This window comes from Theobroma cacao, chromosome 8 (genome assembly GCF_053813885.1).
Source record: "Theobroma cacao isolate CCN51 chromosome 8, ASM5381388v1, whole genome shotgun sequence".
In the NCBI taxonomy this organism is placed as follows: Eukaryota; Viridiplantae; Streptophyta; class Magnoliopsida; order Malvales; family Malvaceae; genus Theobroma; species Theobroma cacao.
In genome coordinates, this window is record NC_142646.1 from 13032511 (window position 1) to 13037488 (window position 4978).

Consider the following 4978-nt stretch of genomic DNA (forward strand, 5'->3'; position numbering starts at 1 on the left):
GCCTAGAAAAATAATGGATATTTTCGGAGCAAAAATACAAATTTTTACCCACTAGGGGTATTTTCGTAATTTGTTATCGGGACTGATAATTTGCACCACACTGAGGGACATTAAGTCAATTTGGGTGCAATTGAGGTGTAGAAACTGAAAAAAATTAATTTGGAGTTTAAACGGACGCGTATATCAATTTATCGGGTAAAAGACCGAAATAGGCTAACACCGCATTTAGGCAAAAATTTAGACATTTTTGCATTCCATATCAAGCATTAGTAGTCTAAATTAGTTTAATTTCAATTTAGTACCAATGTGGTGAATTTCTCGATTTTGTACTATGTCAAGGTGGTGAGTCCTCTGATAAAGGCAAGGGAATTGCACCCGAGGACCAATAGTCTGAGTATTTCGAAAATCCTAACTCTAGACACGGTGAGTAACCTTACCATCATTTTAATTATCTAAAGTATGTTTTTATTCGGTTTTGGTGAATTTTATGAAAATGAGTTCAAATGGTAAATTTTTATGTTTTGTAAACAAAATGAGTTTAAATGAAAATATTTTATAAATTGTCTTGAAACGAAATAACGATTTTGAAAATAGAGTAATTGGAGACCACTGATATGTTGTAAATTTAAAATTGAATTAATGGCTTATGTTATTGTATTGGCATGACTGGCTGGGCTGTGTTTTTATGAATTATATGAATCGCTTTATTTTACCCTTGCAGGCTGGGTAGTAATATATTAGCCCTGTCATGCTGTCAAAATTTTATTGTATGGTGGGTATGACCTGCTGCAGTGGGCTGGATTCTGTGGACTAGCCTATTAGAGGGGCACGGAATCTTGTTATATTTTTACCTCGGTTGGAGAGGCGAGTAGGGTAACTCCTGAGGTATAACTTTTAGAGTTCACTTCACGCCAAACCACCTCGTGAAGGGGAACTCGGCCAACGTCAAGGAATGACTATGTTTTCAAAATAAAAACATGACTTTCTAATAGCCTTGGCGGACTCAGTTGGGATAGCCCTCGGCCAAGGTATCCCAAATAACTGAGTATGATAATAATTTTTGGCATGAGCCAAGCTTTTTAAGAAATTCATAAGCCATACTGATTACTTGCTTTAAATAAATTGATTTCATTTGGTTGAAATAAGTTGAAAGATGATAAATTACAGTTTGATGAAATGTTTTAATAGTCTCCTTTTACTCGACTTTAGATATTTTGAGTGATGTTTGTTTACTCACTGGGATTTTATAATCTCACCACCCTCATTTCCACCCATTTCAGGTTCAGAATAGATTGTAGATAACTGATATCGGCAAGGATTACAGTTGAACTTGCCACATCCAAAGACTGTCGGTTCATTTCTTTTGATACTTTTGATCATTCGTGGGCCCACGTGTCACTGTAAATTAAATTCTATACTTTGGTTATCTGTATTACGGTATGTAAGAATTTATTTTGCTTTGACGCTATAAAAATTATTTATGCAGTGTTCTTAAAATATCGTTTTATGTGAAAATTGAATATTTTATTGAATATTTTTATTTTATTATAACAGTCATAATTGCATTTTAAACGAATGTTTTAGACATCCAAAATTATTTTTGATTAAGAAATATGTGTTTTCCACTTACATACTATATTTTTAGATGTTTTTTTGAGATTTTTGGGATAAATGACAAAAATACCCCTGTGAGACGGAAATTATTATTTCATTTGTTTAAGTTGGAAACAGTTTAAAATCTTTTAAAATGTGGTATTTGGAAACAGCTACCCACAGGGGAAATGAGAAGCTGATATTAAAGCCTTGCGGGGTCTCGGTTGACATTCCGGGTAATGAATGTAAATTGAGACGTCGCGGCGGTTGTCACGGGCTCGATGGGAGTTCCGGGTCGTGACAATTAAGTTGGTATCAGAGCTGTTGGTTTGAAAGATTAGAGTTTTGGGTTTAAAGTTATTTTAAAGCTGTTTTAAAAATTTACAGTGTCAGTGTGGCCCCGAGTTAAGTTAGGTTAGGTTGAATAAAATACATGCATAAGCATATAGAGCCTGAGGTTGCCTAAACTCACTTTGTTCCCTATTATAGATTATTATGTCTCCTCGACGCGAACAACCACCTTTCACTAGATCAGCTGGAAGGGGAAGAGGTCGTTTCCAACGTCGTCAGTTAGGTGCAATAGAGGAGGAATTGACTGCATCCACCATTCGGGCAGCACCTGCTGCTGAACAAACCAAGACTCCTCCACATCCTCCACCTCCTCTACCACTTACTAGTATTCCTGCTATGCCTCTTGAGGCAGTTCAGGCATTAGCAACCTTCTTTACTGCTATTGCTGGCCAGGCTCAGGCTGGTCAAGCTCTTCCTACAGTTCCTCTAGCCGCTCCTTTAGTACTACCATCCCCACCTCCTGTCCTACCACCAGTGCTGGATGTTTCTGATTCTAAGAAGCTTAAAGAGGCTAGGCAACATAGTTGTGTTTCTTTTATGGGTGAGTCGGACGCAACCGTGGCTAAAGAGGTGGTGCGAATGGCTTTAAGAGCTGAGAAGCTTGCGAATGAAAATAGGAGTTTGCGAGCTGAGTTAGCAAAAAGGAGAAATCTGAGTGTATCTTCTAGTCAGCCACCAAAAAGGGGCAAAGACTCCTTTGTTTCAGGAAGTTCACGTAGATGCAGAAATTGTGGGAATTATCATGTTGGGCCGTGCAGAGGGCCTGCACGATGTTTTCATTGTGATCAACTGGGTCACATTAGGAGAGATTGTCCACAGTTAGGACGGGCTACGGTAGCTGCTCCATCTCCACCAGCTCATACGGATATACAGAGGAGAGATTCCTCTGGATTGCAACCGAGACAGGGATGATTTTGACATACCACCAAGGGTAGATTAAATAAGTTGAAATTAGTGCTCTAATAAAGTACGTATGATAGAAAGCTAGTTTGTAAGTTGTAGTTTTCATGATAATGAAATATATAAAGATTATCAATATATGGACATACATTTGGAGTTGTAATTTACAAGTTTGAAGTATTTAAGATATGATTAAATGGAATTAGCATTAGTTAGGGTACGTAAATCTTTTAATTAATTTCTATGGAGTATCCATGATAGTAGAATGGAGGAACATCGTGCAGTGATGCTATATGGTGAAATCACTATACAATATGGAAATGGTATTTTCGAGTGGGATTTATTGACTGATGATAAGTGATGAGCAATTTGAGATACATGTAGCTATGAATAAATTTGGAGATCTTTGCTTAAGCAAACTCGTATTAAATGTTATGGTAAAGATATATGAATGCTAGTGGCAAAAAAAAAAAAAAAAAAAAACGTTAAATCAATGTTTTGATTTCACACTTGTGATAGAAAGTTAGTCTTGCTAATTGTGGTATAGACTCGAAAGGAAGCCACACGATTGTGAATAATTGAGGTAGTAGCTTTAAAGGTGGAAGAGTTGCTAAGATAAAGTGAATTCAAACCGTTGCAACGCCACAGTACTGACTATCAAACGCTGTCACGTTAAGAACCCCTAATGGCTAGAAAGCAGAGCAAATTGAGAGTGGCATGAAGATGAAACACACGAGTTGAAGAATGGTCATTGGTTTTCATGCTAAGCTTTGTTGTTTGGAGTCTTAAGTGCATTGGGAGGTATTAAGATAAAGATGATGAGTGAAATTGCAAAGTTTTTTTTTTTTTTATTTTTTTATTATTGCCTTATATATATTGGCATGTAAGAGAAAGAAAAGTTAGAGAATTTTTGAGATGGCTACATAAAAATAAATTAACATGTGGAGTGTTAAGATGAATAATATGATGATTAAAGTCAAATCTTAAGAAATAAAGAAGACAAGAGATTAAGTCTTGTTAAAGACTAAAGAGGAAGCGAGCGAAAGGTTAGATGAATGTATGAGATACTGATAAGAGATGTCAATAGCAAGTGAGGAAAATGTAAATAAAGATTTCAATAATGATATAGCAAATGAGTTTATATAGAATATTGTTATGAGAATATACTGATCTTGTCTTGACCTTGTTGAAAGGAAAGGATTAGTAACAACACAAGTAAACTAGGTGACATGCTAGAAACCCATGGAGATAAATTGAAGCATGAGTAGTTGGGCATGCCTTTATGGAAATGATATACTTGGTGTATAAAAGAGTAAATAAGTGATTAAGTGTTTCAAGAATGTTTACACGCCCTTGAGAAAGAATTATAAGTTATACATGATGGGCATAAGATGCGTGACTTTGAAACTTGCTAAGGAGCCAAATGGCTAAGTTACGGGTTAAATGATCATATGTTATGAGACATAAATTTAAAATAAATATCCCTAAGGAAATACTCAAGAGAAGTTCTGCCATGGATCTTGTGAAAGCAAGCACTAAGTTATGTAGTTATAAAAAGGAAGCTATAAGCTGAGAGTGGTATAAGTATTAACATTAAAAAGTACTTGAGGAGAATTTAGTTTCAAGTCTTGTAATTTCAAGTACAATTTGTAAATTAGTTAAGGAAGAATGATGTTATATTCATATGAAAGAGTGGAATAAAGGATGATAGAAGTTAACCTTGATAATGAAGTCAGATAATGAAACTTTCTTAATATATTATGGGAATTGGAATTCGAAAATGCGTGAGGCATACATGATTCAAATGAATCTGAGTTTTAAGTGACAAATCAATATCGAAATGCAATAAGGATACAATATATAGGAGACATGAAGGATAATCGAGGAATAAGGATGACTTTTAGGAATTGTAGTATTGCATAAGATGCAATGATCAAGTCAAGATAAATTTTTGAGATACCAATGGGATTATAAAACATACACGCATAATAGATTATAATTCAATGGAGATGACATTGTGATGCAATGATATACAGTACAAGGAAACTTAAGCATATAATTGGAAACGATAAGAAGAGAATATAAGTATATAAATGATGAGGAACTATACACAGGCATGATGAGAATTTGTATG